This window comes from Bidens hawaiensis, unplaced genomic scaffold, assembly GCF_021521415.1.
Source record: "Bidens hawaiensis isolate Kalapana, Puna unplaced genomic scaffold, B.hawaiensis_p1.1 tig00025599_1, whole genome shotgun sequence".
NCBI lineage: Eukaryota > Viridiplantae > Streptophyta > Magnoliopsida > Asterales > Asteraceae > Bidens > Bidens hawaiensis.
In genome coordinates, this window is record NW_027494097.1 from 249,250 (window position 1) to 263,737 (window position 14,488).

Here is a 14,488-nt window from a genome sequence, read left to right on the forward strand (position 1 = left end):
AAAGAAATCTGTGTCGTCTGATGGTTTGGCCAAGAGTTTTACTAAGAATGTGAGTCATCAACCTTCGGTGTCTTCGGTTTTTTCCAAATCTCAACATGATCGTGTGGACATGAGAAGTTGGACATGAGAAGTTGTTTTCTGTGTGGACAACAAGGTCATGTGGTGAGAAACTGTGGACCGAAGAAATCTCAGAATCATCATCCGTTTGTCAAGGACCAATCGAAACCGGTTCCTGTGATAAATGAGATTCTGAAACAACCTTTGTCGTGTGATGATGACACTCGCATCATGTTTTCAAACGTGAACCCACGTAAGGTCATTCATGTGAACGAAACATATGGTCAGGTAAAACCAAAATTTATTCCAACTAAGCCAATCTGCAAGAACGTGAAATCAAATGTTGTTCAAGCTTCTTATTTAAAATGAAAGTCTAAGAGGACTGTAACTTATTCTTAAGTTGCTGAACAACAGTTGAATTCTGTTAAAGTTAATCTTCCAAGAGAAACTCAAAGGTGCCCAAGACTGAGGCCTGGGCTGCCTTTTTGAACTAATCACTTTTACTTTGTTTGTAGGGTACATCCAAGACCGTGTCTGGTGAAAACTGGATAATGAATAGTGGATGTTCTAGTCATATTACTGGAAATCTCAACCTCTTAACAAATGTGAGAAATATTCAAGGGAGTTATATGGCTTTTGCTGGGAATTCTATGGGTATGATAACACAAGAAGGTTAAGTTTCAAATGGTCACATTACATTTGAGAAAGTCAATTATTGTGACAAAGTTGATCATAATTTATTGAGTGTGTCGCAAATCTGTGACATAAAGTACACAACCATATTTACTGATAAAGAATGTCTGATTTTAAAACCGGGATATGTCATTCCCGAGGACATGGTTGTCATGCGATCCCCTCGATCGAATGATATTTGTGTCTTGAATATGTCTTCTATGGCATCAACTTCCGTGGAAACGTGTCTCATTTCGAAAGCAACTGAAAAAGACTCTATTATATGGCATCGTAGGATGGGTCATATTCATTTGAGCAAGATGAATTATTTAATGGCGAATGACTTGGTCGAGGGTGTTTCGCTAAAGAAATTTAAATTATCTTACCACTGTGTTGCTTGTAAGAAAGGCAAACAGAAGAAAAACTCACATCCGGCTAAGTTATTGAATTCCATTGATACTCCTCTTGAACGACTTCACATGGATATTTTTGGTCCCGTGAATCGTGCTAGTACCGCTGGAGATTGGTATTGTCTTGTGGTTACCGATGATTATTCAAGATACTCATGGGTTTTATATATGAGTTAAAAATATCAAACACCTGTTCTGGTACAAAACTTAATCACTAAGATCGAATCATTATACAAACAAAAAGTGAGGAGAATTCGAAGTGATAATGCTACAGAATTTTAGAACACTGTATTGGATTTCTTTTGCATTCAAAGAGGAATTCACCAGGAATATAGTGCACCTTATGTACTACAACAGAACGATGTTGCCGAAAGGAAAAACAGATCTTTGATTGAAGCTGCTAGAACTATGCTAGCCGATACTAAGCTTCCTGTCCAATTTTGGAACGAGGTTGTGAATACTGCTTGTTATACGGTTAATCGAGTTCTAACTGTTAAGAGGCTCAAGAAGACAAGTTATGAGCTTTTGAACAACCGAAATCCTAACTTAAAGTACTTGGAACCATTTGGATGTCCTTGTACGATTTTGAAGAAGGATGTGGGTTAATTTGAAGAAAAATACATCGAGGGGGTATTTCTTGGGATATGCTTCTCCAAAGAAATGAGTATTTAACTTTACTTCTAGTTGTGTTGACGAATGGTACCATGTGGACTGTCAAAAGTACACCACACCTCCTCAAGGGAAAGGTCTCGACTGGATGTTTGATTATGATGGTTTGTTTAATTCATTTACTCCATCAACTGAGCAACCAAATGAAGACCTGGTTCGTGCATACTTTGAAGATCAATTGGTAATTCCGTCGTTTTCAAGTTCTAATGATGTTGAAGCTCCAACTGTAGCTACAACTAAAGATCCATGTGATGATCCTCCAGCTTCTTCTGATAATGTTTCTACTTATTCTGATGATAATCCTGATGTTGCTGATGCAGTTGAAAGTGATTATTCATATTAGCTGGGAGAACATTATACTAACTTATTCGACAATGTTGATGTTCCTTAGAATCCCACTCTTCGGATTCATAATTATCATCCAAAGGAAAATATCATTGGAGAACTTGATGTGGGCATTCAAACACGTCATCAAGTTGCTTCGTCGAATAAGAATAATATATTGTGTGCTTATGTAGATTTACATTCTTCTGGAGTTTTAAATGTTGTCAAATTCACTTGCTTTCTATCCCAAGTGGAGCCGAAGACGACTCGTAAGGCACTCGAAGATCCTTCTTGGGTAGAAGCTATGCAAGAAGAATTGCAGCGGTTTGCATGTTTGGGTGTTTGGCACCTTATTGATAAACCTGCTCGAGTCAGGAAGCCTATTCTGACTAAGTGGGTATTTAAATGCAAAAAGGACGATCGTGGTGTGATCGTGAGAAACAAAGCACCGCTAGTGGTGCAAGGTTTTCATCAGCAAGAGGGTGTAGACTACACTGAGGTATATGCTCCGGTTGTAAGATTGGAGTCTATACGAATCTTTCTGGCGTATGTAGCTTACAAGAATATAAAAGTCTATCAAATGGATGTTAAAAGTGCTTTTCTCAATGGTGAACTACACGAGGAAGTGTTTGTTTTACAGCCTCCTGGCTTTGAAGATCCTTATTATCAGGAGCGAGTTTACCAATTAAACAAGGCCCTGTATGGTCTATATCAAACCTCGAGAGCTTGGTATGAGACACTTGCCGACCATCTGACTGATAACGACTTCAAGCGAGGGACTGTCGACTGCACTTTATTTTATAAGAATATTGGTGATGATCTTCTCCTCGTTCAAATTTATGTCGACGACATTATCTTTATGTCTATAAACGACACGTTATGTTAGGATTTTGAGAAGTCAATGCAAACAAAGTTCGAGATGAGCTTGATGGGAGAGATGAACTTTTTCTTAGGGTTGCAAGTTCACCAGTCTACAAATGGAATCTTTATAAACCAGACTAAGTATGTGAACGATGTCTTGAGCCGATTCAAGATATCTGTCGGAAAAATCCCTTCAACTCCTCTCCCCGTGGGTCACAATTTATCACCGGATGAATTGAAGGACACCGTTGATCCTACTCTCTATCGTGCTATGATCGGATCTTTAATGTAATTAACGGCTTCCCGCCCTGACATTATGCTTGAAGTTTCTTTATGTGCTAGGTACCAAGCTAGTCCCCGAGTGACTCACCTGTCAACGGTCAAACTTATTCTTCAATATCTGAGGGGAAATCCAGACATCGGGTTATGGTACCCCAAGGACGATAACTTTGAACTTACCGCCTTTTCTGACTTAGACTACGGAGGGTGCAAGATTAACTTCAAATCGACTACGGCAGGGTGTCAATCTTAGGAAGCCTGCTTGTTTCCTTGCATTGTAAGAAGCAGGCGACGGTCTCCACTTCAACCGTTGAGGCAGAATATGTTGTAGCTTCGAGTTGCTGTTCCCAGGTTTTAATTGATAACTCTGTTGCCATTAGCATCACCAAAAATCCCGTACAACATTCTAAAACGAAACATATCAAAATTCGATATCATTTCATACGGGATTGTTTTGAAAAGAAATTAATCGACCTTGAGAAAACACATACCGATTTTCAAAAAGCCATCTATTTACCAAAGCCTTTGCAAAACTCTATTTCAATTTTTGCTTGTTTTAAATGGATTGAAGACCCTTGCTGATATCCTGAAACAAGGATAACTATCTTTATTTTTGGTTTAATTTTACATTTAAATTTTATTTTGGTTTTGGATTTTAGGTGATGAAAAATAGATTATACAAAAATATTGTGCTTTTTGTTTGTATAGATAAAATCCAACAACATTGAAAAATTTAAAACCCCAAAAAAAATAAACATTAAAAAAATTTGAAAAAACAAAAATATTTTGTTTTTTCTTGTATTTTATGTTTTTTTTTTTTAAATATTTTGAAAATCCAAAAACAGTTTAAAATCTTGAAAAACCAAAAAAATATTGTGTTTTCAGTTTGTATAGAAAAATCCGAAAATCCAAAAAGATTGTGAAATTTTTAAGAAAATTGAAAAAGACAAAAAGATTGTGTTTTATGTATGTAAAGAGAAAACCAAAAAGATTTTTACACACGTTCGCTGAAAAGTATATCAATTACTCATATTTGAAGGGCATTTACTTGAACATGTTTTGTCCTGATATTTACTAATAAATGTTTGGGATAGCCATTTACCTGACAATGGAAAGAAGTTGGGGCGTTTGTTATGTGTTTTACTTTATTTTCTCGCTGAAAATTATGTCAGTTATTTAAGTTTGTGGAGCATGCTTGCATGTCTTGGTCCTATTATTCACTTGTTGAATTGATAGAATAGCCATTAATCTATAGACTTAATGTAACTGGGAAGATTAAATTCATTTTGTTTTATGCTCCTCAAAATTTTGAGTTTTAAAGCAAAAAGAGAAAATGATAGTACATTGACTGTTTTGACCCCATATCCAGCAAGAAATAAGCTTAAAAGACTGAGTGCTTAATTGCATTGGTGCATTGGTAGGTCTTAAACAAGCTATTAGAGTAAAGTATGTGATATAAACATAAAGAAATGCCAAATTGAAAGAGGTGTTAGTCTCTAGCAAAAACCTCGGTGAGGATGGCAAAAATGTAATAACGTGTCATACTCAAGCCTTATATTTGTTTGATCACCCAAAAATAAAATAAAGCAAATAACAAGCGTTGAGGTTCTGGACACTGTGAGTCTTTATGCGGCTTAATCATCTGGGTATTCATATGCATGAATATTTCTTCTGCTTTTAGAGCAAACCCAAAGTCATTAAACTTGATCACTGTTATACCTCGTACAACTTAAATTACTGACTTGATAAAAATCCGTTGTTAGTCATACATTTGTTCCTCCCTTGCGCGCGTCTCAATACCATTAAGAAATGGACCACAGGGGATACAGTGTATGTAAGCCGAAAGATGGACTTGTGTATATCCACTCATTGTAAAGGAAACTCAATGCATTGCTCATAAATTTCTATAAAATTCAAATTTTGATCAGCAATATAATGGTTTAAGTCAAGTTGGGGTGATATGGCAAAAATCAAATTAAGCTTGAACTGAGATTAGAGGCTGATAGTTTCTGATATTTTGTGCTCTAAATTGAATCATTAATCATATCACAAAAACGCTTGAAAGTTTCTTATAAGATTTAAATGGACAACAATATCAATGACCGACTTAACACCAGTCATAATATCGCTGAAATATAAAACTGTGATGGAAGAGAAATTTGGTTAATATGATTCTCTGCTCAAACTCACTAAAAATCCAAAAATATGTACTACTTTGGAAAAACCATACAAAAACACAAAAACATTTTCTATTCTATGTTTTTATTTTCAGATATTTATTTTGTAAATATTTTACGTAAAAAATTTAAAATACCAAAAATATTTTAGTTTTCTTTTACTATTATTTATTACTTTTTAAGTTAAGTGTTTCAAAACGTAAAACACGTTAAGGTATTCGCTCATCGAGATATGGGTTCTCTTTGATTTACTTAAGTTAATTGGTACGAATATTTAATTAATTATTTAATTTTAATGGATTTAATTAATTTATTTAATTAACTTATTTAAATTTAATTATTAAAATTTAAAATTACATAAATTAATTCGTTAAACGTAATTCGTTAAATTTAACGAATTAAGGCCATTTGTAACGAATTGAGCTCCAATATGTTACTCTTTAATTCGCTTTCGCCACTCTATAACGAATGGCTTCAAATTCGTTAAGATTTTCACGAATTACTTGTAATTCGTTATGCCACGTGTTTAATTTAAGATAACGAATCACCTAATTTGTTATTTCAAAATTCAAACGAATCAGATGATTCGTTACATCGAAAAATGTGTCGTATCAGACTATATAGGGAGTCGTGAAGGCGTTTCGTTTCACTGTTCACTTTCTTCTTCCCTATACTTACTGTTACTATGGCAAAATTTTTCAGATTCCTTGATCATCGTTATTGCGTGTTTTGATTATATATTCTTATTCACAAGGTAAACATGATCATAACGTGATGATTTTCGTCACATTTGATAAATGTTTGATGGGTTAATTGGTTGATTTTGTTATCGGTTTTTTGAGTGTTCGATAAACCTTAATTTAACCACTTTATACCACGTTTTGGGACAACAAATAGATACCATTATAATCACAATATGATTCCGAGAACCTTGTGATCATTGATTTGGTCTTATGTTGTTGATTGTGGGTGTATTGATTTCCGATTGAAAATTTGACTTTTCATGTTCTTGGTAATTTTGACATTGACCTGTTTAGTTAAACATTATGCTTAATTGGCCATTCGTTTTTGTTTAACGAATTGGAACTCATTCGTGTCCAATTCGTTATACAAATCACACGAATCAGGATAACGAATCATACATTATAACGAATCAGATTGTCATTCGTTATTTATAACGAATTAGACCAGAATTCGTTAACTTTTATTAGTGATTCGTTAAACCTAATTCGTTAATTATATACTAGATAGAGAAGCAGTAATTCGTTATAACGAATCACCAATTCGTTATAACGAACAAGATTTTTTAACGAATCACATATTAAATAAGTTCAAATGACTAATTATTTTAATATTTTAAATATTATTTTAAATTAAAAGTTAATTTATTAGTTCACTTTTATAAGTTTAATTATATGATATGATTATTATTATTCATTATAACTGATTCTCGGGTTTGTTTATATAGTGCAATGGCTTATAACATGGATCAAGATCCTCCCGTTGATGCACCTCAACAACAAAAACAAGCACAAGATATTCCCTTACTGTCGTATGACAAAAGACACAACGTTTGTGCCTTCGTTGGTACAAACTTTGCTGACGAGAACATTGTTAGTGGGATATTGGAGTTCTTACGTCGCTCGCGTATTCATTATTCTATCACTGCTAATCCTGACGTCCGATTCAGCATCGTTCTTAAATTTTGGAATACAGCAAGATATGTGGAAATAGAAAACCACATTCTGCTGAAGTTAATGCGAGACCGGTTGTAGTATCCATTTAGACTGTTCGAAGGGTGCTAAGGTTCGATGACACTGTTGATGATCTGAGCGAGTACCACAAAGAGCTGATCAAAGTGTTGTTTGGAAGAGTATTCTATTCTGGTAATCTCTATGAGTCCATGTATAACAAGGCATAAGTGTGTCCTTCATACAAGTATTTACTATACGTTCTTATACACTGCCTTGGTGGACAGAAGGGAGGGTTTGACGAATGTCGTATCATGCTACAATCGGTGTTCGTTGCTTTAGTGTTGAATAAGCCTTTCAACTTCTCTGAGATGATCTTCGATCATCTAAAAGAGAATTGTCTTACTGTGAAACGACGCACAAAGTTCTTGATGTATCCTCGCTTCACCAATTGTTCGTTCAAGATGCTATACATGATCTGGTGATTGATCCAACTCAAATTGAGGATAAATTTACGTTGGATCATATGAAAGCGGATACTATGAGGAGGATGAAGCAGTACCGTCAAGAAACTCCTCCAAGATTCAAAAGATTGATTGGTCATCTGGTGAATCCAGATTATGTATGTCCTCCCGATGATCACTGGATCCATGATGACTCATATTCTGAGCGTGAGGAAGGAGCAGGTGGGAACGAGGGTGATGACAATGATGATGATGATGGTGGTGATGGTGATAATCCAGCTCAACAACATAATGTTGAGACTGAGGCAGCCGTTGTCGAAGCTCCTGAACGTAAAAGGAAAGAAAAAGCGGTGGCAGGTGAAGGGTCCCAGAAGCATCGGGTGACTGCTGGAGCGGGTATTTCATTTGGATTTCAACCTCCAAGGTCGTCTATTCCTCAAAGACTTGCGGTACCGCTTACTACTAGCACCACGGAACTTACTCTGACGACTACGCTCACATCTGATCCTAGGCTTGGTATGATTCCTCAATCTATTCTATCTAATTTACCAAGACCTACGACTGCTACTTCGATGGTTTCTCGTACACCAATGATGATGCCTCCACCACCGATGGATAATTCATTTTTGAGGCTTAACAGACCTCAAGGTCCTGTTCAACCAATCCCTTCTTCGTTTCTTGCTATGTCTCATGATCAACAGATTAACATGGTCTTGAGTTTACTCCATTTGTATGAAAATCAAATGTCTGCTGACCGAATGACTCAAGAACGTATGTTGGAGAACCAAAAGCAGCTGGTGAGTTATGTATCCTTCTGCTAAAAGGAAACAAAAGCCCTCCGTGAGATTGTTGAGTCTCGGGGGGTGAAAATAAAAGAACAAGAGGATCTTATCTTGCAGCTAACATGCAAGGAAGATGAACTGATGAAGATTAAAAATGATGATGAAGATCCAGATGCTTTGGGTACTGGAGGAAGTGAGCCTAAACAAACTCATGGCTCGGCTTCTGGTGCTGGTACAAGTGCAGTTAGTGATTCGGAAAAGCAGATAATTGTTCATCATGATCATACAGCTGCTACACACATTGATATGATCAAGGCAAATACTGTTATCTTTGTTGATGGTACGGGGGTTGTTAGAAGTATTGTTAATGCACATGAGATTGAGGTTGGGCAGTTAGTTGAGAGGTCCCTAACACGAGAGCAGATTTTGGTTTTTCTTGGTCTGAATGATGATGAGTTAACCGTGTTAGAGGCTGAGGATGATGTGGAGGTCATGAATGATGAAGAGGTCTTTGATGATCCGAATGTTCAGATGAATAGTTAGTTTATCTATGAGTACAAGGAGGTGGATATTGAGGATGTAACGGCTGATGAGTATCCTGACTTATTTCAACACTCTAACGTTAATCAGGGTGCTCCGGTATTTACAGAAGAAAACATTAGAGAAGTCGAAGACCATCTGGATAAGGTATCAAAGGGCAAGAACGTTGTTGATACAAGATTCGATTCAAAGCCCGATCCGTCTGTTGCTGACATTCAGAGATGCTTTGCGTATCGGGACAAGAAAGCTCGTAAGATTATTGTTGCATTTCGATACGTCGATCAAGAGCAGAAAGTTGAAGTTGTTGCTCGTGCTCAAGCTAATCAGATGACATCCTTTAAGGCCGTATCTAAAGTGCGAGGTGACATTATTTCATGGCTTTATGATTCCGATTTAAAGGTCTGTATTGTTAAATGGGAGAACGGAATTCAGTATTATGAATAGATTACTGATGTTCTCTCATTACCGCGTTGGGACGTACGGACCCCCGCGTGTCGATCATTTATGAACCGTGGGGGAGTTCAACATGCAGATTGGTTTCACAAACATCTACTGTTTGAGGGCAATCACGGGTTCAAATTTTTTAAACCTCAGATTCCAATCCGTAAGCGTATCGATGAGATTGATCCAAGGACAGGTTGGAGGAAGTTGGTACTTAAGGTAAAGCCGCCAAGAACTATGAAGCGTGTACCGGTGAAGACGCTGAACCAACATATGTATTTATCTTTCAACCGCTGGTATTACGACAACCGAACTGGCGAGGCCGTTATTGTGTTGGGTAAAGGCTTAAAGACCGAGATGATAAAGATCATTGATCCGATGTGGCTCGTGAATTTGACAGAGACCGACATTGACGTGCTATTCAAGAATAAGATATTAACTGAGCGTCGTGAAGGCTATGACCGAGCAATGCAGTTTCAACGTGTTGTTCGTGTGTGTCATGAACATGGTATTCACAGCTGCAGAGATTGGCGGACAATACGATTCAATTAAATTAAAGACAAAGAGCTCAAGACGAGGGGGTGTCTGTTTGTACACGGTTTTGCGTCTCGAGTGTTTGTAATTATCGTATTGTATTTATCATTTAATTTAATGTAAAAAATATTATTAATTAAGCTAGTTCGTTAGAGGATCAGTCTAGTTCATTAAGGAAGTTTAACGAACTAGACCATAAGTTAAGTTATCTCCTGATTCGTTAAGGATGTTTAACGAATCAGGGGGTGTTTCGTTATGTTTGTTTATTTAGTATATTGTAACGAAGTGGGAGGCTAGTTCGTTACGGAATGTGTAACGAACTAGACCCATCTTTCTATATATAGAGGTTCATCCTCTGCTTAATTTAAGTTTGAGATTTAACGTATTGAACCTCTGCCCAAGTTTCCTCTCGATCCAAACTTCATTCTCTTAATCTATTCCATCTAATATATACTATATACACCTAATACAACTAATAATATATATATAATGTATAAGAGTAATAAGAAATAGATTTGTTTATCGTTAATTAAATCCTTAGATCTGAGATCTGATAGGGGTTTCACATTTTGGCCACATGACGGACGATTGCATCGGTTTGTGGAGAGAAATTGGCTACCTCCTAAGCAAGGGCCACTTTAAGGAACTGTTGGGAAGAAAAGAGTCAAGGATCCAAGATCCTGAAGAGGTTCCTCAAAAAGCAACTCCACCCCCACCAGATGCTCAAGTGATCAACTTCATTTCCGGTTGCTCAAACATATGTGGAACTTCCTTCTCCGCAGCTAAGAGGCTCGCCAAGGAGACCAAGTTGGATAACGGGGAACGATCGGTTATATCCACCACTTTGACGACTGACAAAAAAGGATCTTCTTCGATGAAGAAGATAAATCAAACATCCAGGATCCACAACAAGACGGTTTGATTGTTATGTGTTATTGATAACCTATCTTGTTGCAATGTTATTTTGGGCAGGCCTTGGCTACAATGGATGAAGGCAGTAGCCTCTACTTACCATCAATGCATCAAACTACTGACCCCTTGGGGAGTTGTAAGGATAGATGGTGATCAGGTGGAGGCCAAGAACTAATATTCTTCATCTATGAAGCCAACAATTAAAAAATGATTGCATAGCAATGACAGCAGCATCCTAGGGACGTGCTGGAAGCTCGGGAGAAAGGCATAAAAGAGGTGTCCTTGGATCCTGAGGATCTAGATGTGAAAGTGTTCCAAGGATCCAGTATTCCTAGTGAGATCGAGGAGGATATAATATTCTTCCTAAAGCGAAGAAAGTCCACGTTTGCTTTCAAAAATTCAGACATGACAGGTATTTCTAAGGAAGTAATTACTCAGATATTAGGACTTGATTTATCTGTTAAACCCGTCCATCAGAAGCGAAGAAAATTAGCTCCTGAGAGAAACGCGATCATACAAGAAGAAGTTGGAAAACTTCTTAAGGCCGGTATGATCAGAGATGTTAAGTATCCTCGATGGTTAGCTAATGTGGTTGCAGTTTCTAAAAAAAATGGAAAGTGGAGGGTGTGTGTCGATTTCACTGATTTAAACAAGGCCTGCCCCAAGGTTCCTTTCCTGTTACCACATATAGACTCCACAGTGGATGCGACGGCAGGACATGAGATGCACACCTTTATGAATGCTTCCTCTAGATTTCAACAAATTCAGATGGAACCATCTGATCAAGAGGATACAGTATTCATGAATCCTACCGACATATATTGTTGTATTGGTATGCCGTTCAGACTAAGAAATGCAGGGGCAACATATCAAAGAGTTATCAACATTATGTTCAAGGATCAGTTAGGCAAGACTCTGGAGGTCTACATAGATAACATGGTGGTAAAATCAAAAAGGGCAGATGATCACCTCAATGATCTAGAAGAAGCTTTCAACATCCTAGATCAGTATAATATGAAGTTAGACCCATCAAAATGCCATTCTGGTGTCAAAGCTGGAAGTTCCTAGGATACATGGTGACCAAAAGAGGAATAGAAGCGAGCCCCGAACAGTTAGAAGCCATAATCAATCTAAAATCCCTTGTGAATGCTAAAGATGTCCAGAGATTGATGGGAAGAATAGCTGTGCCAAAAGATTAATTTCCAGATCATCCGAGAAGTGCAAAGATTTCTACGACATCCTTAGGAAAAACAAGAAGTTCAAATGGACAGAGAAGCATGAAGCTGCCCTAAAAGCCTTAAAGGATTACTTATCCTCAGCACCAGCTTTAATGAAACATGTGGATGGAGAATCCTTATATCTGTACCTAGCTGTTTCAGGAAATGAAGTATGTGCTGTCCTGGTAAAGTATCACGAAGGTGAACAGCATCCCGTTTATTATGTAAGTAAAAGTCTTTTAGATGCGGAAGCCAGGTATTCTCATTTAGAAAAATTAATTCTTGCACTTATAATGGCTTCTACTAAATTGAGACATTAGTTTGAAACGCATACTATTATTTTGAGAACTAATTATCCTGTTAAAAATGTGCTTAGAAAAACAGAATTGTCAGGAAGGATGGCTAAGTAGGCTGTGAAGCTGAGTGCCTATGATATTCAGTATGAGCCCAGAACAGCTATAAATCGCAAGCACTAGCAGACTTTATGTCTGATTTCAGCAGTGACATGCAAAAGGAAGCTGATTTAGAAGTCCAACAACTAGAAGAAACCAAGGATCCTTGGATCCTCTTCACAAATAGATCATCCAATGTAAGAGGAACAGGATTGGGTATCCTACTGAAATCGTCATATGGGGACATATTACCCCAGTCTATAGACTGTGAGTTCCAAGCAACAAATAATGAGGCAGAATATGAAGCTCTGATCGTAGGTTTGGAATTAGCTAAACGCATGAGGATCAGGTATCGTCAAATATATATAGATTCATTATTTATAGCTAACCACTTTAATGGCTCATATGCTTTAAAGGTGAAAAACTAATCAAATATCTAGATGTTGTGAAAGAAATAGAAAAATCCTTCGACTTGTTTAGTATTGATCAGGTACCATGGGAAGAGAATGCTGGGGTAGATGCTTTGGCAAATTTTGCCTCATCTTTGAAAATTCCAGAAGATACGAAGATCCCAATCATCCATATACTTTCGCCAGCAATAGAAGAACAAGAAGTTGGGGAGATAACAACTGACAAAAACAAATTGTACTTTGGGATCCCTTATCCTCAAACACTCAAGGATCCTTGATCCTCCCAATCAAAAAATACATCCAAGATGGAGAAATTCCAGCCACTGAGAATCCAAAGTGCTTCAAACTAAAGGTATCACAATACATTTTATTACATGATATTCTGTATAGGAAATCTCTTGCTGGACCATACTTGAGGTGCATCGAAGATCCTGAAATTCAAGATGTGCTCAAAGACTTTCACGAAGGAGATTGTGGTAATCACACTAGAGGTAGAGCTCTGTTTTCTAGGATTCTAAGAACAGGATACTTCATGCTAACCATGAAGAGAGACACCATGGAGTATTCAAAGAAGTGTGATATTTGTCAAAGGCATGCAAACTATAGGTTCCCAGCCGGATCTACACGAGATATCGCGTTCTACGTAGGTGCGGAATCCCTACGTAAGACGTTACGAGTATAGAAAACAATACGAGCTAACACACGATACGATAACCAAACACACGTTGTATTCCAACCGTAAACACGTGATACTATGATCACTGAATACAAAACTCTCTGACTCGAATACACGAATAAACTCTGATTTTTTTAATAAGCCGTATACAAGATAGCTTATATAGACACGACAACTTCGCCTGGCATGTTCAGGCGAAGTTGTCCCTAACTTCGCTTGTCTAACAAGTTCGCCCATATAAGCGAACTTGTTAGCAACTTCGCTTACATACAAAACTTAAATCTAACTAACACGATTACAGACACTCGACACTGAACTACTGACATCATGCACCAACAGACTCCCCCTTGGCAGTAGCTTCATCTCTTTAGCTTCAAACACGTGTCTAGTAATCTTTAATCTTCTATCTTCAAGCATGCACTCCTTCTCGAACACAAACCGAGAAAACTCTTTGATATTTCCTCGCTTCGTCTTTCCAAGCAGGAATATAAAATATCTTCTTGTCATTCAACACCTGCAAATCAGCTTGCGATAAGTTTACCAAGTGCATCGGATCGTACACTCTAAGCAGCTCTTGTTCATCTTCGTCTTCCATCACTGCCTCAGCTGTCTCACAAACTACAAACCACCACTTCAGGTCTTTAAGCACATCCATGGGCATTAGCTTCATCGGTACTTCTTTCAAACACCGGATCGGTTTATACTTCATAATCATCCAAGCCTTTCCGTCTGCTCTCAAACCTCTATCCTTGTCTTCAACAAGTTTTCCCTTTTGTGGCTTCAACAGCTCAAATTTCTTCTCTTTTATACTCTCTTTCCACACAATCTTCCCAATGACTCTAGCCATATTATCGTCACTTCTGTTTATCAATCCCAATCTGGCTAAGTCTTTCACTTCACATTCTGGCAGTGTATTCAACGATCTCAACATCCTTTTAAAGTACCGAACACCGTCATACCTTTTAATCACGAAGAGCCTC